This window comes from Gopherus evgoodei, chromosome 1 (genome assembly GCF_007399415.2).
Source record: "Gopherus evgoodei ecotype Sinaloan lineage chromosome 1, rGopEvg1_v1.p, whole genome shotgun sequence".
NCBI classification, from domain to species: domain Eukaryota; kingdom Metazoa; phylum Chordata; order Testudines; family Testudinidae; genus Gopherus; species Gopherus evgoodei.
The window spans coordinates 153924416-153948765 of record NC_044322.1 but is presented as its reverse complement, the minus strand read 5'-3'; positions in this window follow the sequence as shown (position 1 = coordinate 153948765).

The window sequence follows — 24350 nt, the reverse complement described above, 5'->3', positions numbered from 1 at the left end:
TTGTCAAGGTTCCTTCCCCACTCTGAACTTTAGGGTACAAATGTGGGGACCGGCATGGACACTTCTAAGCTTAATTACTAGCTTAGATCTGGTACACTGCCACCATCCAGAAGTCAGTGTCTAGAGCACTTCCTGTCCCCCCAAAACTCTCCCCTCCCTGGGTGGTCTTGAGGGACTTCACCAATTCCCTAGTGAACATAGATTCAAACCCCTTGGATCTTAAAACAAGGAGAAATTAACCATCCCCCCTCCTTTCCCCCACCAATCCCTGGTGAGTCCAGATCCAATCCCCTTGGATCTTAAAACAAGGAAAAATCAATCAGGTTCTTAAAAAGAAAGCTTTTAATTAAAGAAGAAAGGTAAAAATCATCTCTGTAAAATCAGGATGGAAAATACTTTACAGTGTAATCAAATTCGTATAGCCCAGAGGAACCCCCTCTAGCCTTAGGTTCAAAGTTACAGCAAACAGAGGTAAAATCCTCTCAGCAAAAAAGGACATTTACAAGTTGAGAAAACAAAAATAAAACTAATCTGCCTTGCCTGGCTGTTACTTACAATTTTGAAACATGAGAGACTGGTTTAGAAAGATTTGGAGAGCCTGGATTGATGTTTGGTCCCTCTTAGTCCCAAGAGCGAACAACCTCCAAAAACAAAGAGCACAAACAAAGACTTCCCTCAACCAAGATTTGAAAGTATCTTGTCCCCCTATTGGTCCTCTGGTCAGGTGTCAGTCAGGTTTACTGAGCTTCTTAACCCTTTACAGGTAAAAGAGGCATTAACCCTTAACTATCTGTTTATGACACCCTTCAACCGCTCTGCCCCCCCACCCCCCTCTCTAGTTGTGTCAGAATGTCCCAGGGGTTAGGACACACCAGTTAGAGAGAGCAGCCCAGAGCTCTATTTCCTAGCTCGGCCTCTGACTCCCCATGTCCGCAAGCGAGTCACGTTGCCCAGCTTGGCCTTTGCAAAGTGCTGCAAAAGGCATGGATGAAAAGACCTTTACAAATGCCAAGTATTGTCATCAGGTTGAACAGCCTTCTGCCCAGAGACTGCTAGCCAACCTGAACATTTTGTGAGGTCCTAGTGGGCCTCCACTAGATTCCTCCCTACCTGTGGCCAGAATGAAGCCTCCTTCTTCTTGACCTGAGGAAGAGCTCTGTGTCAGCTCGAAAGCTTGTCTCTCTCACCAACAGAAGCTGGTCCAGTAAAAGATATTGCCTCGCCCACCACCTACCTTATCTCTCCTTCTTCCCTTTGGTTACTTGGTATGTGTGTGTGGGGGGGGGCAGATGGAGGTTCAGATTTACCATACACATGCAGACTAGAAGAGGGTATCAGGGCTGGACACCCCTAAGGTGGGTCTAGGGTCAGCATGCTGGTAGAACACCCCTTCTCACAGGCTAGGGTGGTAGAAGGACTAAGGCTTCTCGCTGAGGGATTGCTCCCAGGTATCACTAATGAGCTCCCAGCCCCAACTATTTTCTTTTGAATCTACTTCCAACTAGAACCCCAGTTCTAGGCCTCCACTAGTAGATTTCCATTGTTGGAGATAGCCTGAGGCTGGCAGCTAGCAGTTCCAATTGCCTCAGTAATCACAGAGAGTTCTGCGACTGACAGTTTCCCAATGTTTTATATTTGTTTTATATTATATTTTGCATGTGCATAGCATGTATATGAAGATCCCCTCCTTCCCCCCACAGCACACATACTCTGACCTCTTCATATTTGTACAGAGTGCATCCTTCAGTAACCCTCCCAATTTCATCTTCGCCTATCCCTGTACCCTCCCCGCCTCGTACTGAAAATGCCTGCCAGCTGCACTTTTGAACAGCACTCACCCATGGTGCCGTGCCAGTGCTCTTTACATTAAACCATTTTAATTGTGAGTTTGCTGCATTTGACCTAGTCCTCAGCTGACATTTATCTACATCCCTGAACCACGGTACAATCTGTCATGACTGGCAATCTATCTCAGGGACAGGCCTAGAACTGGAGCAGCAGCAGGTGCAAACCAAAGCAGAGGTACGCTGGAGGTAGGACTGCCAATTTTGACTGAATGTATTCCTGGAGATTTCATCACATGACATAATCTTTATTTAAAGATTAATCTTTAATTCCTGGAGACTCCAGGGCAATCCTGGAGGGTTGGCAACCCTCAGTGGAGGAAATGTGCACAGCTCCAAGACAATGCAACTACTCGTTTCTTATTGTTACATGCACTACATTTTAAAAGCACAAAATGCAGCTAAGTATAATGAAGCTCATTATTTCACACCCCACAACATTCACATCTAAAATCAATACAGAGGAGAAGGAAGAGCTTGTAGTCTCTTCCATCTGAAGTGATACATGTTTGATAAGATAAACCCTATACATCAGTTCAAAGAGAATTTACCCACACAGGCAAAAAAATAATGTGGCATTTCAGTTTGCAGAATCCACCTTCCCCTTATTAACAAAGGGAGCAATTTCCTAAACAGCACCATGGAGACATCATCTAAAACTATGAACATCACTCAAGTCAGTGAAGACAATCAAACTTTTCAAGCGACAATTGGAGTGGTTTCCCCTAACATTTGGACAATCACACAAACATATGCATCCAAATAATCTGTAGCAGTCCATAGTAATGTTACTTTGGAAGAAACTGTCCTTTACGACAAAGAAATCATTTCTTGAGTTATAAAGACATGTAATATCCTCTACAGAATGTTGATTGCAACTGGAATCCATATATCACATCACACAAAAAATCAAGGAACTGGTTCTCCATTGATTTGCTTCTTCTACAGTCATTTGCAGCTGTGCAAATGCTACTACCTAGTCAAGGACATTCATTTTATACACCATCTTTGCACAGTTGTAGATTACTACATAAGGCGCAAAACAATGAAGAATCAGGCTCCAAATTTCCACCTTACTATCTGGCAGTGACACACACAAGTTGCCATTGGAACATCAATACACTGGAAAATTTCATGCATGGCACCTTCAGTTTCTTATGCATATCAGATGAAATCTCAAATAATTATGCTTGGCAAAGAGATTGCACAACTATCACTGAGGCAATGCATATTAAACACAGCTTGCAGGACCAGACATGTCCTGTCTGGAAGACACCAAGTTACTAAAGAAAATGTATATTAGGGAAAACTCAAGAGGCAGACAGAGGAGGCAATATAAAGATGCCCTGTAAAAGAATCTTATCAATTGTGAAATCAGCGTTGATGTGTAAAACTATTGACAGGATCGTGCAAATCCTTACAATGAGCCAAAGCAACACATGGTGCAGAAAGTTTTAAAGTGAAACATTTTACTCAACAAAAAAAGGCAGTTCACAAGCAGAAACAACAGCAGCCAGGCACAGCTAGCAAATAACTATTCTCCACTGACCTATGGAAAGATCTCAAAATAAAGCACTGGACACTTCAGCCATCTGTAAATTCATAATATCTCTTGATTTTGGACACAAAAACTTTGAATTCAGACTACGGAGCAGAGTCACTCTGCCTGGAAGAAGGAGGTGCAAAAAGCACATGCACATGCATACCACACAAGACATATTAACCAAAACACAGCCACAGATTTTTCTCTCCTACACAGATGGTGTTTATCACCTGAATATGCTTCAGAATTTTTTCTGGGGAATTACTGAATAATCAGCTGAGCTCTCATGTATCCCCCTCCCCATTATCCAAAGTGAATTCCTCTGGATCTAATAGAACGCCCGCACACAAAGAGCAAATAACATTCACCACAATCTAAGGGAAATCAAATATTTTTTATCCAGAATATAACAGTCCAAAATGGAAACATTTTTACCTAGCCTCACCCCACCCCCATCAGATTTTGGGAATCATAATAAAGGGATGCAGATTGGAACCAGCTCAGATTTGGGATTTGCAAGGAAAAAACAAAAACAAACAAGCAAGACACCCTCCCCGCACCCACCAATTTCATAAGAGAGAAAACACTGTAGTTTTGCCCACCTCACATCCAATATATAACCCTTACCATAATGAAAATCCATGATTTAGGAAGGAAAATATGGGTTTGACTGTGTGAACAGGTACAGAGGAAGAAAACCATAAAATAAAAGGAAGCGCAGATTACATTTAATTGGAGAGTTATGGACAATTTACAATCAAATTGCTGAGGTCTGTGAATGAGATGTGCAAGCACATGATAACATTATAATACGATGCATGGGATATTTTCTGAAGAGCTTTCTCAAGCCATGAGTGGCAAGGGAGGGAGGGGAAGCTCAGGGCAGCTTATCCAGATCAACATCTCTCCTAAAGACTGACAATGAGATTATTTTTACAAAAGCGTTAGTCATTTGACTGAAGGCAATATGACCAAAACTGATTCCCCCGATCCAAAGGAATTAATTTCAGACCCTGCGCAGCAGTTTCCCGTAACATAAAAGTGCTCCTTTTGTGTGGCATGAGATTCAGACCCCACAGATCCACCGCTTTGCCGCTTCCATCTGTGCAGGGAGAGTCCTTGATAGGCAGTTGTCCAGATACTTAATGTCTCAGGGAAATAATTTATTGCAGAGGTCTGGCACCTTTTCTGAAACCATGAGGCAATGAATGAACACCACCCTCTGTATTAGCTGCTCCACTTCAAAAAGAAAAAAAAAAGAAAAAATTTGCAGAAGGGAAGGGGAAAACATTCAGGACACAACACATATATTATTCAGAATGCCATTAATGCAGATGGTACCGGGCCTTATTTATTTTGGCTTTATTTTGAAACTCAGTTCATCCTTAAATTATCCGATGACAGCAGATCTGTTACTGTGCTACAGCATCACATATAGACAGCAGAACCTGGAAGTGCCTAAGGGAGGGAAATGGGGGCATGGATGTGGAATACTTACTTTTACATAACACTAACCTAGCCCCAGCCCCAGCTCTGGAGCACCAAGGACTTTAGACATTTTAGACATTAGGCATTTTTAGTCCCTTCTCCATCTGAAGGTTGAGAGCTATGAAGAGAGGTTTCTGGGGTTGGGGAAGTAGAAACCAGAAACTCTTGCCCTTTTGGACGCTCCCAGGGAGGCTGTCCAGGGGACTATGGATTAGTGGACCATTTAGATCCCATTACATTCATCTCAGGATGCATCAGACTGCCAAAAGAACAGAAGCTAGATTTAAAATCACTGCAGGCGCCCTCGTTAAGACTATGACCTTGACCGAATCAAGTCAAGTCTCTCACCATGACCATACCCAGACAAAGACACTGGTGGCTCCTTCACAATCTACTAGGGCCCAGCCCTGGTATAATTCTAACAAACAAGCACATGCTTGTGCATGTGCCTCTCACATGGCCAAAATCTCATTGCCAGCTAGTAAAACAATGGTCCCATTACACACAGCTAGGATGTAGCCAAAGGGCTGCAGTTCTTAGTCAGGATGCCAGAGGCATACAAGCATTGGCAGATTTAGGCCTATGTAACCCATGGTTACATAGGGATTATTGATAATTTATGAAGCTCAACAGCAGATATGATCTACTCCTGGTTGTCAGCCAGAGTACCATCCGCCATCCGATCAGACTTCAATGTCAGCTGACCATGGCTGTGACTCATTCTCTAATTGCTTTCCTTAGGGCTCCCTACTTTAGCTGTGCTACATCTTCATCTCCTGCTCCCCACTGGCCTCAGAGTGTTTGAGGGGCAGGGGGAAGTCACCTGTATCTGCAAAATCTCACTGCAATATGTTCACAGGCACATGGGTGGCAGCCAGAGTCATCGTGAGAACATAGAGTGGGAATGGTCACAGTTATATGAAAGAAGCTTGATGTGTTATTTTGCACAGAGCCATGCAACTTCTAGGGCTGGGCCTGCTTATAAACATGACCTATATTGAAATACAAGGACTAAATTCTTCTCTGGGACATGGGCATGTGAGCAACTCCTAGGAGCTCATTGTCTGTAACTGAGGGCAGAGTTTGACCCTAAGACAGCAGTGCTCAAGTTTTTCCCATTGCGTCCCTCTTATCAGTAATGGCCTCTGTCTGCATCCCCCTCTATTACTGCACAGTTGGCTCAGCAGAAGACCTTGCACTGAAGGTGGAGCTGGGGGCAGAACTGGGGATGGGGGAGGAGCTGGAGCTAGAGGTGGAGCTGGCCTGGGGGTGGAGAGGGAATGAGGGCAGAGCTGGGCTGGAAGCGGAGTGGAGCTGTGGCTGAGGTTGGAGCTGGACTGGGGGACAAAGAAGGGAATAGATTGGAGCTTTGGCTGGGATTCGAGCTGGTCAAGAGGCGGAGTGGGACTGGGTGGTGATCCCTTCCTTCCCCTGGGGATGCTGTCCCACTGCACACACCCCCAAATGTTTCTCCGCCCACAGTCTCTGTCCTAAGATCATTTATAAAATGAACAACTTTTACGTCATCCAACTAACAGGACAGCAGCATTCAAATAAGCCACCATGAATGGTGTGCTCATTAGTGGTCCTATCTCCGACTTCATAATTCTACTACCTAGCAACAAACAATACGTAACTGGAGATCAAACTGTATATTGACAAATATTGTGTCTGCTCATTCTTGTGTTTCGCCAACAAACAATCTTACAGAATAGAAACAATCCAGGAGGGCCTGAGGGGAACAATTAAATACTTGGGCCCTAATTTGAATAAAGCATCTCAAAATGTAACAGGCAAAATTACTGACAAGGCTTTTAATGATTTACAAGCTCTGTGCTAGACTTTGAGCAAAAAATTCTGCTGGAAACCCACGTTTGGAAAAGATAAGAATGTGCTGACATTAAGATCATATTTTCCCCTATACCTTTCCTAGTCAAATACAAAAAATAAAGGTTATGGTAATGAATAATTTAGGACGATATATATGTATTGAACTACGATAGCCAAAGATGAAAAATTGCTGAGTGGAAAAAATAAGTTACATTTTGTTAGCATAATGTTGATAGTTTTTGATTACATACTGTGATTGAGTTTGGCTGGGTCAAGGTTATACTTATGCCAAGGTTTTGGCCTAGTCTTTGCTTGACATGAGCATTGTCTTGCCGATCTTTCTATTATGTAGGCTTGCTTAAATGATGGTATTTACAGCTGACAGGAGGTTTTATTTAGAATGTATTGTGTCAGAAAGCAGAGAGAGGAAGTTATCAATATATTAAATATATAAACATAATGCTAAAAAGTCTCTGTATTGAGAAAAAAGGAGCAAAGTGACATGAAAACATGGTGACATGAAAATACTGTAGACCATAAAAGCTATTTAAATTGAAGATTACACAGATATATTGTATGGGTTATGCAAGGTGCAATGCTTCACATTGATTGGAAAAAAGCTAATAAACGGAGAGGTGGAACTGGAGAATACCTGATTAGAGACAGAGAATACTGAACCAGAGATGGAGACAATCATCATGAAGTACAGGAAAGCTTCCCGGCACCCTGGATCTCAGTAACTTGGGCCCCTGCCTGTTTTGTCTCACCTGTTTATTATTATAGTAATAAAATATAATAATTATAGTAATAAAAATTCTGTTTGAAAATGTATAAAATAAAGGTAAAAATTATTTCAGCCTACACTGAGTGGACTTGTGCCTTGATTTCCTACCATACAGGCCCACTCCTGCATTCAATGAGCATGTTAAATGCCCACTAATGTCAGTGTCATTTTTAGATGCACACGATGTAACAGATATTGCAATCAAATGAAATATCTTTGGAGACCATATGGCATTAAGTTTAATGTTTAATCTCTGTGGGCCACGGATTGTGTGTAAGTCCAGGGGAAGGAATACCACTGTTCCTCTAGGAACCCAAAACAGTGTGTGTGTATATGTTGGGAGGAAGGAGCTAGGAGGCAGGGAGAGGGGAGGTGATTAAGGTAAACAGGTCCAGAGAGGTACCACCTTCTAGGAAGTTTGCATACCCTGATCCAAACTGGGTTTTCCAGAACCCAAGGCTCTGGGGTTTGAATTGGCTTAGAGCTGTCATTCTGCTCCAGAAAATGGATAAGACCTTCTGTCCAAGGGATGTCTTAACCCTTACTCCTGGCTTGGTTAGTGTGTGTTTAAATCTATTGTTTGGTTTTTTAATGTTTTCTTTGTAATCCTTCGTCATTATGAATAAGCATGCTTGCTCAGAAAGAGCTGTGTGGTAACTTGTAACTGCTGGCAATCTCCAGTTTGTAGCTCACAGAGAGAAAGCAAAGCACTGGTGCTGGCTGTTAGGCAGACTGGCTTGCTGGAGATATCACTGTGTAGAGCAGAAGCTGTGCAGTCTTAAAACCCTTAGTCAGAAGGGAGTGGGACAAGGGTCCCTGTCCAGAGACAGGTGGCTGCTGAACATCTGACATTTGACTGGGCACGTCTGGAGTCACCCACCGGGGGAGAGGGATACAAGTACAGTTACCCTGAAACTATTACACAAAGAACATGAGACTGGGACTGTGGTATATGAGGATTTCACCTAGGTCATGTAACATATTTCATGCTTTCATTTTTTAAATCGCAAGCCCCTTTAGGATACTGCTGTGGTATAACTACAAACACCTCAGGGGCTCTGAGGCAATACCAAGCCATTCAAGCTTCACCCTCCTGGCAATCATGTTATTATTCCAACACCTTTGTGGGTTTGTATAGCCTTTTAACATACAGTTACCTGTGTAATATTTTTTTCTCAATATACCATATACGTTTAATCATGGCTAGGTGAGGCATGAGGGTCTTCCATCAGCTAAGCAAATATAATTTGTTTGTGATCTTAATGCTTGCTGTAAATATTGTGTCAGATAACTGCCCAGATAAGTGGGTGAAAATACATGTGATAGATGATGTAGATCACTGCCAGTGTGAAATGAAAGGATATGTAAATGACTTTTGCTTGTTCATTGTGCAGGCAGCAGACATCAATTATTATTATACTGAACACTTACACAGTTGTACACAACCTTGCAAAATTCTACCCATCACTCTAAGGATCTGTACCTTTAGGAGGAATTTGAATTTTAGGAGATTAAGTTAGATATTTACTCTTCCCCAGAAATAACAGTGTGGCTAATTATAAAAGTACAGTTATATCATGTAACTCAGAGAGGTTTAGTGCATGGGTGTAGTATTATGTAATGTTCCAGATACCTTGTTTATGCATACTTTTGCAGCCATACCAGCAATGAGAAGGGAAATTGCTTCTTACCCTGGCTGTCCTCCTGGCAGCCTTCAGCTCTTTGTAATGGAGGTATTGCTGGAAGCTGGGGCAACAAATACGTAAGAAGGCAGTATGAACTTTGACCATGGGCCTGTGTCCTGTAGCCTTTTAGGAAATGTAGTTTAGTTACTCTGTGACCATTTTGCAATAGGTTGATTAAATTAGACAAGGTTTTACTGGGTGAATTTTTGGAATAAAGTGGTTAGGGCACCTGGTCTTCTTAACAGTAGTCGTGAGTCAAATGGGGTTATTTTGGATGGCAAAGAATCTTCAAGTGAGGATTTTCTTGGTAACCTCTTCCTGTAGAGAGATTATCTCCTGGATATCTTGTCCTCCACTACCTTTTGAAACTTCATCCTCATGGTTTACCTCCCACCTCTTCAATCAAATCTTCAATGTCTGATCTGATGGAATTTTTTTCATGAGTGAAGAGGAAAGGGGATATTTCATTACCAACCTACTCATCACGAATCTATCCCATCTTTCATTGTAAGTAAAACTAATAAATAATAAGTCTGGCTCAGCCTTGCATTTCCCATTGGAGCTAGTCTTCTATATGTCTGTGAATTCCTCAGGGCAGGGAGTGATTTTATTTTTGTTGTACAGCACCGAGCACATTGGCAGCACTAAGCCATTAACAAATAAATAACATTAAGATTAACGCCGCTGCCAACAGCATGTATTCAATTTAAACAGAGAACATTTATTGTCTCACGCAGCTTTTGATTATTATTTTAATTTAAAAACAGTGGGGCCAAATACTCAGCTAGTATAAATGGTAGCACCAGTTAAATCAATGGCATGGCTGTGATTTACACCAGCTGAGAAACTGGTCCACAGTGAAACAGTTTTGGGTCTACAAGCTGCTTATTTTTCCTAAATGTAAATCTAAATTAAGGGGAGGAATGAAGTCTAGTGTTAGGGCACTAGTCTGGGACTTGCTCTGCCCCATATTTCCTATGTGACATTGGGCAGGTCTCTCTGTGCCTCAGTTCCCTATATCTGTACAATGGGGATAACAGCACTGCCCTACCTCACAGAGTGGTGGGAGGATGAAGACAGTAAAGAATGTGAAATGCTCAGATACTGTTTATATGAGGACTACAGAAATACTTCAGAGTGGAAAAAGTCAGGGGGGGAAATGGAAAACTGATCAATAAATGCTATGGGGATCCAGGCTGGGAGGGGCCCTTGAAACTCTTGGGACTTGATCCTTCTCCCATTGGTGTCAACAGCAAAACAGTGGTGCAAGATCAAGCCAAGATCCTGCTGTATGCTGAACCCATTGATGTGAGAGGATCTGAGAAGGCTCAGCACCTCACAGCGGTGGGCCCTAAAAGAAGAAAAAAAAACTGTGATGATGTGAAAAAACTGTGAAAATGAACTGACAAATTCTAGAAACAAGAGATGCACTAACAGAGAGGGATGCTACAACTTTATTCAAAGTATCTGAACTATAGCACACAGGTCTAACCTCATACACGTGGATTACAAATTTGCATTAGCTTTTTGCAATACATCATCATATAATCATAGAATCACAGAGCTGTCAGGCTGCAAGGGTGCTTGAGAGGTCCCAGGCAGGACCAAGTACACCTAATCTGGGGATGGGCAACTGATGGCCCAAGGGCCACATCTGGCCCACCTGATCATGTCATTTGACCCACCGCTCCATGTACTGTATGGGGAAGGAGATTCCCCAACCACCACCTTTCCCAATCTCACTCTGTTGCTCCTGCATCCTGCACATGGTGCTTATGACCTGCTGCTGGCCATAGCAGACATGCTGCTGTTGCTGAGAGCACTCTGTGGCTCCAGTAGTGGAAGCAAAGCCTGATCAGGCCATTGCTGCTGCCTGTTTTGACAGTCCTTGTAGTTTGTTGTTGCCCCAAGGATGGGAACGTAGCTTCTAAAAAACTGTTTGGCCCACCAAAGGGTTTTAGTGGATTTTGTGACATTTATTAAAGTTGTCCATCCCTGACCTAGATCATCCCCGACTGGTGTCTGTCCAATCTTTTCTCAACTCCACCCCAGTGATGGGGATTCCACAATCTCCCTTGGAAGCCTATTCCAGTGCTTAAATACCACAATGTTTGAAAGCTTTTGCCTGATATCTAACCTAAATTTCCCTTGCTGCAGATCAAGCCAATTATGTCTTGTCCTTCAGTGGACATGAAGAACAACTGATCATGGTCCTCTTTATAACAGCCCTTAATGTATTGGAAGTTTGTTATCAGGTCCTCCCTCAATTATCTTTTTTCAAGACTAATCATGCCCAGTTTTTTGGTCCTTTCTTCAGAGGAAGGTTTTCTAAACCTTTTATCATCTTTGCTGCTCTCCTTTGGACTCACTCCAATTGGTCCACATATTTCTTAAAATTTGGCACCCAGAACTAGACACAGTACTCCTGTTGAGGCCTCACCAGTGCCAAGATGATCCTCTTAATACACCCCAGAATATCAGGCTTTTTCACAAGTATATCACATTGGGGATTATATTCTGATTGAGTTCCACTATAACCCCCACATGCTTTTCAGCAGCTTTATTGCCTACTCTGCCTGTTTCACATTTTGTGCTTATGTGTCTGATTTGTCCTTCCTACGTGCAGACCTTTGCAATGGTATTTATTGGATTTCATCTTCTTGATTTCAGACAAATTGGAGAATTTGTCAAGATTTTGCATTCTAATCCTGTCCTCCAAAGTGCCAGCAACGCTTCCCAGCTTGGTGAAATCTGCAAAGTTTATAAGCACTCTCTCCACTCTGTGATCCAAGTCATTAATGAAAATATTGACTAGTACTGGACCCAGGACAGAACCCTGTGGGACTCCACTTGATACATCCTCCCATTTCACAGTGAACCACTGATAACTACTTCTTGAGTAAAGTCTTCCAACTCACCTTATAGTATTTTCATCTAGACCACATTTCCTTAATTTGTCTATGACAATGTCATATGGGACAGCGTCAAAAGCCTTCTGAAAAAATTAAGATATCACATCCACAGCTTTTGCCCACCTACTAAGTCAGTTATCTAGCAAGGAGGAAATTACCAGTAGGTTGTTTGGCATGATCTGTTCTTGGCAAATACATGTTGGCTATTCTTATTACTCTCTTATCCTGTAGGTGCTTTGTAAGGATGAGGGACTCACTGGTGCAGCACCTCCTGCTGGTCATCCAGGGAACTAGTGTTTCCAGTTCCAGAGTGCCCTCTGCAGGTCGGTGTCCCACTGGCTGCTGGGCCTGAGTCCCTCCTGGACCCCTGTGCTCCTTTCAGGCTGCAGTGTTGACCCCTAGTAGTACCTCTACAAATCTAGGTCTCCCCTCCCTCGGGAACCCCCACCCTCTATCCCCACCTCCCCTCAGACTATGTTTACTGCCAGTCTCAACCTAGCCCCATTCACTGGGACAGACTGCAGTGTAAAAGCCACTCATCACCAGCAAGGGGGAGGATGGATCTGCTGCCTCTGCCTACCCTTGGGCTGCCGCTCTTCAACCCCAGTATCCTTTCCTTGGCCTTTACTCAGGCCTTCAGCCTGGGGGGGTTCCAGACCTAGGCTCCCCAGCTCCTCTAGCCTTCCCCCAGCCCTGCTCCAGTCTCCATAGCCTGCTTAGCACCTAGCAGCCAGAACCATCCCTCTCCACATCTAGAGAGAAACTAACCCTTTGCTCCTAGCCGACTGCCCTCTTATAAGGGCCAGCTGGGCCCTGATTGGGGCATGGTCACATCTGTGGCTGGTTCCCCTATCAGCCGATGCTTGCAGCTCTTCCTAGCTGCAGTCCTCACACAGCCTCAGCCCTGTCCCAGGGCAGGAGCGGGTGACCACCCTGCTACATGCTTACTCCAGGCATGGACGGGCTGACCGTGGAGTTCTACCGCGTGTTCTGGGAAGTCCTCGGCCCGGACCTGGCCAGCGTCTGGGCCGAGTCCTTGCAGGGCAGGGTCTTCCCTCTCTCGTGCAGACGAGCTGTGCTCGCCTTATTGCCAAGGAAGGGAGACCGCCGCGATTTACGGAATTGGTGTCCCGTCTTGCTCTTCAGCCCGGACTACAAAATTGTAGCCAAGGCCATCTCACTGCGGCTGGGGGCCGTGCTGGAGGACGTGATCCACCCAGACCAGACCTACACCATCCCGGGCTGTAGCATCTTTGATAACCTCTATCTGGTCCGGGATCTCTGGGAGCTTGGGTGCAGGGTTGGTCTGTCGTTCGCCCTCCTGTCCCTGGATCAGGAAAAGGCGTTCAACAGGGTGGACCAAGCGTATCTCCTGGGCACTCTGCGAGCGTTTGGCTTCGGATCCCAGTTTGTGGGTTTTCTCCAGGTGCTGTACGCTTCCGCAGAGTGTCTGGTCAGGCTCAACTGGACCCTGACCGAGCTGGTCAGCTTCAGGCGGGGAGTGCAGCAGGGGTGCCCCCTCTCTGGCCAGCTGTACACTCTGGCCATCGAGCCCTTCCTCTGTCTCCTCCGCAGGAGGTTGACAGGGTTGGTGCTTCAGGAGCCGGAGCTGCGGCTGGTCCTGTTGGCGTATGCCGACGATATGCTCCTTGTGGTCCAGGACCCGGGCGACTTGGCGTGGGTGGAGGCCTGCCAGGCAGTGTACTCGGCGGCCTCCTCCGCCTGGGTCAACTGGGTCAAGAGCTCTGGCTTGGTGGTCGGGGACAGGTGGCAGGCGAGCTCCCTCCCCCCCACGGTTCAGGCCATCCGATGGAGCGTGGGTCCGCTGCTCTATCTCGGCGTTTACCTTTCCGCCACGCATCCGTCTCCACCGGAGAACTGGCAAGGTTTGCAGGGCAGGGTGGTGGAGTGGCTCTGGAAATGGAAGGGACTCCTCCTGTGCCTTTCCCTTCGAGGGAGGGCACTGGTGCTCAATCAACTAGTCCTGTCCATGCTCTGGTACCAGCTCAACACCCTGGTCCTGGCCCCGGGCTTCCTGGCCGACCTCTGGAAGGTGGTTCTGGAGTTCTTTTGGCCAGGACTGCACTGGGTCCCTGCAGGGGTACTCCACCTGCCCCTGGAGGAGGGAGGGCAGGACCTGAAGTGCCTGCGCAGTCAGGTCCACGTCTTCCACCTCCAGGCACTGCAGAGGCTTCTTTATGGTGGGGGTAGTCCAGCGTGGAGAGCACTGCCGCACGCCTTCCTGTGCCGCTTCTGAGGGCTCCGATACGACCGGCAGCTCCTTTATCTCGAACCAAGGGGTCTTCTGCGAGACATCTCTGGACTGCCGGTCTTCTACTGGGACCTCCTCAGAACCTGGAAGCTGTTCTCTGCGACCAGGTCCATGGCGGCCACCGAGGGGGCAGATCTCCTCGCGGAGCCCCTGCTACACAATCCCCAGCTCCGTGTGCAGGTGGCAGAGTCCCCCGCGGTGCACCAGAGGTTGGTCCTGGCGGAAGCTACCAGGGTCAGAGACCACCTGGACTATGACAGGGGAGGCTGGCTGGATCCCCTGACACTCGCTCAATGCATGGGGCTCTCCAGACCTTGTACTCCCCGGCGCGTACTCCAGGAGGTGGAGGCCGCTTTGCCGCTCGCTGCTCGGGCCTACCTCGATCGGGTCCTGCGGGAGGGCTCACCCCGCCCATCCGCCACCCCAGGACCTCCGGACCTCCGGATCCCATCTGCAGCCCGATCCATTTTCAAACCGCACCAAGGAAACAACTCTACACGCTCGTGCTCCACACCCTTCACTTCCTCACCCTCTTGTCTCACCCCGATACAAAGTGGCGGGACCTCCTGCCACCTCTGGAGGGTGAGGAGCCCCGGTGGGCCAGCTCTACTCCACCTTGGTCCCGAGGCCCGCCAGGGACATCAGTTGGCTGCTCCTTCATGGGCCCTTGAGCACGGGCGTGTACTTGGCGCGGTTTACCCCTGTCCCAGACACCTGCCCCTTCTGCGGCATGCGGGAGACCCTGGAGCATGTTTACTTGGAATGCGCCAGGTTGCAGCCCCTATACCGGTTCCTTATCAACATCCTATTACGTTTCTGGCTGCACTTTTCCCCTCACCTCCTTCTCTACTCACTCCCTATCCGTGGCCCCACAAAGTCACAGGATCTCCTGGTCAACCTCCTCCTCACCCTGGCTAAAATGGCCATCTACATGACCAGGGAGAGGAGGTTGGCCGATGGAGACTCCGGTGACGGTGGGGCTTGTTTCCGATCCATGGTCAGTTCACGTATCTGGGTGGAGTTCCTTTGGGTGGCGTCCACTGGCTCCCTTGACGCCTTCGAGGAGGAGTGGGCGCGGTCCGGGGTTCTCTGCTCGGTGTCCTCATCAGGTTCCCTTCTTATGACCCTTTGACTGCACTCCTGTCCCTGTTCTTTTATTAGTTATCCCCCATAATCAGTGGGTTCTGTGGTCCTGTGGGTCCTCCCCTTAAGCTGGGGGGGATCCTTTAGCAGTGGGCGAGCTTCGCCCACCCACTTCCCAGACACCTAATAGTACATGCTTACAAGCCCAGAAACCCAATAGGTACATGCTTACAAATTGATTGTTTAATACTTTGTTCCAATATATTTCTGGATATTAAATTTAGGCTGAGAGTCTATAATTCCCCAGGTTCTCTTTATTACCCTCTTCAAAGACAGGTACTATGTTTGCCCTTTTCTGGGACCTCACTCATCCTGCATGAGTTCTCAACAGTCATTGCGAACAGTTCTGAGATTGCTTCAGCTAGTTCTTTAAGGAACCCTAGAATGAATTTCATCAGGTCCTGCCAACCCAAATACATCTAACTTATCTAAATATTAGTTAAATGGTTCTTTCCCTGTTCTGGCTTGTGTTCCTTTCCCCTTGTTGTTAATACTAATTGTGGTAAGTAACACAATTACTTGTGTTAAGTAGTTAATTGTGCTAAGTGATAAACCTTTTTTAGTGAAGACTGAGGCAAAATAGGCATTGAACACCTCAGCCTTCTTGATCTCATCCATGCTTAGCTCTTTTTCCCTGCTAAGTAGTGGACCTACATTTTCCTTCATCTTCCTCTTAATGTGTTTATGTAACCTCTTCTTATTGCCTTTTATGACCCTTGCTAGGTGTGACTCATTTTGTGCCTTAGTTGTCTGATTTTTGTCCCTACATGCATGTGTTGTTCTTTTTAACTCATCGTTAGCAATTTGGCCACATTTCAACTTTTTTAAGGATTCCTTTTTGATTTTCAGGTCACTAAAGAGCTCCTGCTGGAGCCATATTGGGAGAGTTTGCTGTTGAGACTTCCATTTTGTCTCTTTGAGAAACTGCTAGCTCTCCTGAACTCCTTTTTTCCTTAGATGTTCCTCTCATGGCACCCTACCTACCAATTCTCTGAATTTATCAAAGGCTGTTTTTTTTAAGTCTTTCATCCTTATTCTGCTGCTATCACTCCTTTCTTTCCTTAGAATCAGGGAATCTATCATGTCATGGTCACTTTCACTCAAATTGCCTTCCACCTTCAGATTCACAACCTATTTCTCCCTGTTAGAATCAAGCCTAGAATGCCTGTTCCCCTACCCTAAGGAGAAGGTTCTGGAGGAGCTGTAAAAGAGGCTGTAACTTGGTGCACTCAAGACAGATATGCACCAGGATCTCCCTGATGCTTCAGAAGGGGCAGGTGTCGGGGATAAGTGTCAGCTGTGCCCAGTACACACCCATGCTCATGGCTCCATGAAGGAGCCACCAGTTAATATCCCCGGTGGGCTGTGGAACCATTGTAGAATACAGGTTGGCCCACCGGCACTCCTCACCCTCTACAGGTGGTAGGAAGTCCCACTGCTTCGTGTCAGGGCGGGACATGAGGGTGAGGAAATGGAATGTGTGGAGCACGAGCATGTACAGTTCCTTCGGCACAGTTCAGAAGTGAACCAGCTGCAGGTCACACAGCCGGCTCAGAGTATGCAGAGGAGGCTAACGGGGCAGGGTTCCTACTGTGTAGGGGGTTAACAGGTCAGCCTGTTCTCTGATCATTCTGATACATATTAGTTCCTTCCCCCTGCTCCCACAGAAAACTGATTGGAATAATTAAAGTCAATTAGCTAATCTGGCTTGTGGACAAAGTGACCTAATGAGTCAGCCCATCAGTTTAAGTCAGATAAGTAGGGCCCTACCAAATTCACAGCTGTGAAAAATGCATCAAGGACTGTGAAATCAGGTCTCCCTCATGAAATCCAGTCTTTTTTGCACTTTTACTCTATACTATGCAGATTTTACCAATGTTCCTCAAACTGGGTCCCAACCCAAAAGGAGATCATGGAGTGAGACACAAGGTTATTGCAGGGGGGCATGGTATTGCCACCTTTACTTCTGCACTGCCTTCAGAGCTGGGTGGCCAGAGAGTGGTGGCCGGAGAGTGGTGGCTGCTGGCTGTGTGCCTGGCTTTAAAGGCAGCGCCCTGCCAGCAGCAGCAATACCATCCCATGCCACTCTTACTTCTGTGCTGCTGCCTTCAGAGATGGGTGGCCAGAGGATGGCAGCTGCTGGGCTGGAGAGGACTCAGCTCTGCAGGCAGCAGTGCAGAAGTGAGGCTGGCAGTACTATACCATGCCATTCTCACTTCTGTGCTGCTGCTGGCAGAGGTACTGCCTTCAGAGCTGGGCCCTTGGCCAGCAGCCACCGCTCTCCAGCCACCCAGCTCTGAAGGCAGTGCTGCCACCAGCAGCAGTGCAGAAGTAAGGGTAGCAGAACTGCAACCCCCACTGCAATAACCTTGTGACACCCCCTCCCAATTCCTTTTTGGGTCAGGACCCCTACAATTACAACACTGTGAAATTTCAGATAAAATAGCTGAAATCATTAAACTTATGATTTTTTAAATCCTATGACCATGAAATTAACCAAAATGGACAATGAATTTGGTAGGGCCCTACTGATAAAGAGGAACAAGAAGGATGTGCTAGGGGGAGGGCAACAGGGCTAGTTGAGCCCAATCTCATAGAAATCTCAGGCAAAAGAGACCTTGGCTCCTCTCAGGTCCTGAGGAGACAGCCTAAGCCATAAGGAATGTTGTGTAAATGGTACAGTTGCATGGGCCTGCAAGGGTGTTGGTGGTGGGAACTCAAATAAATGGCCCATTGGATACACAGCCAGTGGAGTCTGAGATAGTGCCTGTAGTGCAGAGGCAGGAATGGAGCCCACCCTGCTAAAGGCCTAGATACTCGTGTCATAACATTTCTTCCCAGATCTGGACCTTAGCGTCCAATTTATGGGTGTTAGCATGAAAACCTCCAAGCTTAGTTACCAGCTTGGACCTGGTAATTGCTGCCACCAGCCAGGAATTATACAGTGCCTAGCTCACTGTGGTCTCCCCAAAACCTTCCCTGGTGGACCCCAAGACTCAGATTCCTTGAGTCTCACAACAAAGGGGAATAAACCATTTCCCTTCCCCCTCCTCCCCTCCAGGTGTTCCCTCCCTGGGTTCCTGAAGAGACATACAGAAGCAAGCTCCGTGAATCTAAACAAAGGGATTCTACCCTCCCTGTTTCCAGTCCTGGAAACACAAGTACCGAGAGAGCTAATCTCTCTTCCCCCTCACCCAGAGGGTATGCAAAGTCAGGCTTAGTAAATCTAACACAAAGAGATTTTCCCCCTGACTTCTTCCTCCCACCAGTTCCCTGGTGAGCTGCAGACTCAATTCCCTGCAGTCCCCACTAAAGAAAAACTCCAACAGGTCTTAAAAAGAAAGCTTTATATAAAAAGAATGAAAAAGGACATAAAATATAGTGTCTGTATTAAGGTGACAATATACAGGGTCAATTGCTTAAAGGAAAAAAAATGAATAAACAGCCTTATCCAAAAAGAATACAATTTAACACATTCCAGCAACTACACACATGTAAATACAAAAAAATATATAAACCTATTGTCTTACTATCCTTGTACTCACAACTTGGAAACAGAAGATTAGAAAGCCTGGAGATAGAAAAATCACTCTCAGAGCCGAGAGGGCACAGACACAAGACAAAGAACAAAGAACTCACACCCAAAACTTCCCTCCACCCAGATTTGAAAAAGTCTTGTTTCCTGATTGGTCCTCTGGTCAGGTGTTTGGTTCCCTGTGTTAACCCTTTACAGGTAAAAGAATATTAACCCTTAGCTATCTGTTTATGACAACTCGATCCTTACCTCTGGCTGAACCGAGTGGGGGGCAGAACCCAAGCATGGCAGTGGGTGCAAAGGCAGCTGAATACCTGTTTTGTACTTCTTCAGTCCCATCAGTCTGTAATATTCAAATTCTAGCTGCATTGGGTTTTGGTATCTGCATTGGGTTTTGGCACCCGAGCTGAAAATAAATTGATCAGAAGGTGCAGCATCCCTTCAGCCCACAATATTCCCAGGAGAAATTTGGGGAGTGTCCCACATCAGAGAAAGTGCAGTGAAAGATTATAGAGCATGTAAAGTCTGTTTTCCAGCATAACTAAGGCTGAAGTCTTGTTTTCTGTATAAATGTTGGGTACTTGTTAGCTGCACCACACCTTTGCCTAAGGTACCACTGGAGCAATTATATTTTTTGCATCTTCTTGTAACTCTCAAGGCTGACTCAGCAGTTCCTGCACATGCAATGCGCTTTCATTCCTTAGGTTCCCTTAGTGAAACCAGGCTCCAAAGAAAGAATGCAGCCCTCCCTATATAGCAAGCCAGTGCAAGGTCTAGTCATCAGCAATGCACTGCATGATAAGGCCATGGCTACACTGGCGCTTTACAGCACTGCAACTTTCACACTCAGGGGTGTGAAAAAAACACCCCCTTGAGCACTGCAAGATACAGCGCTGTAAAGCCTCAGTGGAAACAGTGCCGCAGCGCTGGGAGCACGGCTCCCAGTGCTGCAAGCTACACCCGTAGAGGATGTGGAGTATGTGCAGCGCTGGGAGAGCTCTCTCCCAGCGCTGGCGCTGTGACCACACTAGAAACTTCAAAGCGCTGCCACGGCAGCGCTTTGAAGTGCAAGTGTAGCCATACCCTAAGTGTGCAGCAATAAACAGCACAATAAGAGATAAGCTAAAGCAGGAATCACATTTTTATTTGAAGGTGCTTTTGTACATCTGCTGTAAAAGATAGAATTCTGCTACAAATTTCAGTAGTTTAAATCCAAAGTAACAACTGATTTCAGCTGATCTCCATTTACACTGGCGTGAGTGAAATCAGAATTTAGCCCTTATTCCAAATTTACATCAGCATAATTGAGAGCAGAATTTATATTTTCCCCAGTAACCTGTAATGATCAAACAAAATAAAAATTAAATTTGGCATCCAGGTGGGTTTTGATAACATTTCTAGGCACTGGATCTGATTCTTTACCATCTTGTAGTCCGTCACACCCATACCATGTGAGTTTAAATTGCAACCATTTTGACCGGATAGCGTCTTACACCCAATGAGGTAAAGGTATAAATGAGCATACAAAGAGCAAGGCAGTGGAGAATCAGGCTCAGTGATTCTAGTCTTTCTTACTTATGAAAATTTGCACCTGTGTAGGCTTTTATGCCAGAATTATGGGGATTGAATTTTTTTTCCATGTAAAAAGAATGACAACTTTGATTGAGAGCTAGGAGATTGCAGGAATGGACAGAAAGAGGATCTGACCCATTAACTGGATTTTCTATATACATGGGTTTGCAATAAGTATTTATCCTATGTAACTAAAACAATCCACACACTATCGAGGAGAAAAATGAAAACCTGAAGGTTTTGTATTACACAGTAGGGCATATTTCATGTAAAATGGTTAACAATCACAACTAGCCAAACTGGTGTATTACGTTGTAGCCATTTCTGATTTGTCCAACATTCTCAATGTGAGCAAAAGTTTTAACTCAGCATTTATCTGGAATATAGAATCAGCTTTTGTTCAGCACTGCTAGGAAGCTTTAGCCTGTAATCAATAAAGAACATAGCACTCACGCTTTTATAACATGCTAAATTTATCTTGATAAATAATATTATCTGCTCTTATTACATTCATCTAAAAACAAAATAGGTGCTAAGTCAGCAAGTAGTAAGCAAAACAGGAAAGTAGTTAATTAAAACCCAGATTGTGTAATAATAGCTTCATATTATAACACACTTGTCTGCTTGAAGGATCCCATCCTGCTCTGCTTTCTCAAGGTTTTGCACAGTAATCAGTTCTGCACTTGTGGGCCAGAGGAATGTAAACCTACTGTTCTAGGTTATTGCAGGAGGAGAGGATACAGCAAGGAATCCAATTTACAGATTCAATATTAACCATAAAATTGAGAAACATAATGCTCACACTAGAGGAAATGGTTTGTGCCATGGCCTCAGCACAATGCGGAGATGGGGAGAAGAGTTACAGGGCACTGAAAATGTAGCATGTTTTACAAACCAGTGTCCAGAGGCAGATTTAAGCTGAGTCAGGGGTGATGTCTCCCGGGGGGAGGGAGGAGGCACTCCTAAATACTGAGGAGGGAGACAAGGGCCAGTTGTGTGGCCCGAAGAGAGGATGAAGATCTTCTCTTCCTCATACCTCTGAGTTTAAAACACTGCGGCTCTTCTTTCTCCTGAAATCAGCTTTGTGGCATGGAGGCACCCTCAGAGACAGCCTGGAGTGGATGCTGCTGAGTTTCTCCTCAAGTGGTGGAATCATAACCTCTGTGCAAGGGGGTGGGGGACAGACAGCAGCAGGAACTCTCTCCACCCTGCATGCAGTGGTGCAAGGTGACATCTCTTCCATCAGTGGGCAGCACTTCAAAACTGATTGTTTAAAAAAAAAAAAGAGTTACAAGGCTGAAGAAAAGCTCTGAAAAAACCACAGACTCTGTGACTGTCCACGAGCCCTGTGACGTACCTACATCCCTGCCCATCACACAGGGCTCTCTGGAAGGCCATTGAATAGATCTATGAGATCTCAGGTTCAGTGTGTGGCTTTCTCCCCATCACCTCCCCCTCGCTGTGTGCCTGAATGATTGTCATGAGTGGAGGGTGCAATCCCATTGGAGGGAATAGGGGTATGTGTGGAAGGGGTTAAGGGAAGACTGGATGGAGGTTTCTTGTTCCAGAAGAGGAGGGATGAACTTGGAAGTTGCCCCAGACAGGGATGCAATAAAGGGGGAGATATCCTGTACCTCCAGGAGATGGATCAAGGCAATTTCACCACAGATCTTTCTGTGAGCATGAAGCTGCTGGTACCCCACAAGCTGAAGAACTGGAGCATGAGTAGAAAACATACTAGTAGTGCAACTGCTCTGTGGTGTGTTGGAAGCCCATGTCCTGGGGGGCCTTATGCAGCTACAGACTTGGAAGCCACTGTTTGGACTGGTCATTGCTAGACTGGAGCTTGTAACACAAGCAGCTGGACACTTCCTCTGCCTAGGGGATGAGTGAGAGACACCTCCACAGCACAACCAACCTGGAAGAGAATCTTTCACTCTTTATGTCTTAGTAGCTCAGATGAGGCAGTAGGAAGCCAGGGTTTCATTCCACTTCTCTCTCTCTGCTGCAGACACAAAACATTCATCTGCTGTATGGTATACTACAGTCTCACAAAGGAAACGGCTTATTTAAAAAACTCCCTATGCCTATGGCAATTCTGTGAAATACCAAACAGACTAGAAAATAATATTAACCCTACTCCACTGCAAACATTGCACAGATTTAGCCAACATTTCCTGCCATTTCCTTTTCTCCTTGTAATATAGGCCATAACACTGGGGGCAGAGGGTAATCCATTTGGTCACGACCTACCAGGGTTGGATTTGAACCATGATCTAGTGTCAAAAGGTCTTTTATTATGAAGCCCCTGAATGATGGAGTTTGAATCCTGTCAGTGAGCATAGTGTCTTGGGGCACATGCACCTGCTACAGCCCTTGGGCTCCTTAAACCAGGGAGCTGTACTCACAGGGCTTCTGACTAGGAGCAAACATGCAACCTACAAGAAGCCAGATATAAGGATTCCTGCCTCATAGGCAGGCGGGGCCGGCTCCAGGGGTTTTGCCACCCCAAGCAGCCAAAAAAAAAAAAAAAAAAAAAAGCCGCGATAGCAGTCGCGATCTGCGGCAAATTAGTGGGAGTGAGGGACCCTCCGCCGAATTGCCACCGAAAACCTTAAAGTGCCGCCCGGCTCCGGAGTTGCCATCCCAAGCACCTGTTTGGTAAGGTGGTGCCTGGAGCCGGCCCTGTAGGTAGGGGCAGCAGAAAGGAGAAAACCAGGCATGGGGAAGGACAACTAGTGTGGGTCTCTCTACAGTAGCTGGGAAGGGGTCCCTTGGGTGTGTGAACATGAGCATTTGGGCTTTGTTTGGACTGTCTCCCTCCCATGAATCTGCCCACCGGCTTACAAATCCCCATACTCATTCATCTTCCAGAGGGAAAAGTTTGGAGCCACAGGACCCAGCTTTTAAAAGTTGTGTCTAAAGAGGACATCTAAACCCCACATCTGGATGCTCCAATCAGCACTGAGGCCTGTAAAATGCCTGATCCAGGTGCCTCCATGCTGATCTGAATATCCTAATGTGGGGTTGGGACATCCATGTTTAAACACTAACCTTGGCATATGTGCCCTGCACGTGGGGCAGTAGCACAGCTATCTGACTGAAAACAAAGACACGGAAGTTGGCAGGGGGGAGGTTTCACTAGGGTTTACTTGATAAAAGCAGAAGTGGCTTATTACAAGGAGAAGTAAAATGTCACACGGACGAAACAAATTCACATTGGCTTCCCGTTTAAATCTCCTCTACGCCAGCATCTGTAACAATACCAAATAGCACCTGCCTACCTTCGCAGTGGGCCTGATCCTGTGAGATGCGGAGCACTGACTGGCTAGAGCTGGGTACCCTCAACTCCCATTGAAGTCAATATTATTATTAATATTATTTGTGTTACTGTAGCACCTAGGAGTCCCAGTCAGGGAACAAAACCGCACTGTGCTGGGCACGGTACAAACAAAACAAAAAGACAGTCCCTGCCCCCAGAGAGTTTACAATCTAAGTATAAGACAAGAGACAACAGCTGGGGGGATACAAGGACTGGGCACTGAGGATGCCCTACCCCCATCCCTACGGGAGACACGCAGAACCTAGGTAGATGCTTTCAGCGCCTGATTCAGTAATCCATTCCTAGTTAGCAATAGACAGTAAGCGCTTATAGCTTTTCTGAGTTAGGGCATCGGCATCTTGCAGGACCAGCCTCTTTATGACAAACGTTACAAGCAGAATGAGGAATTTTTGAAGTATC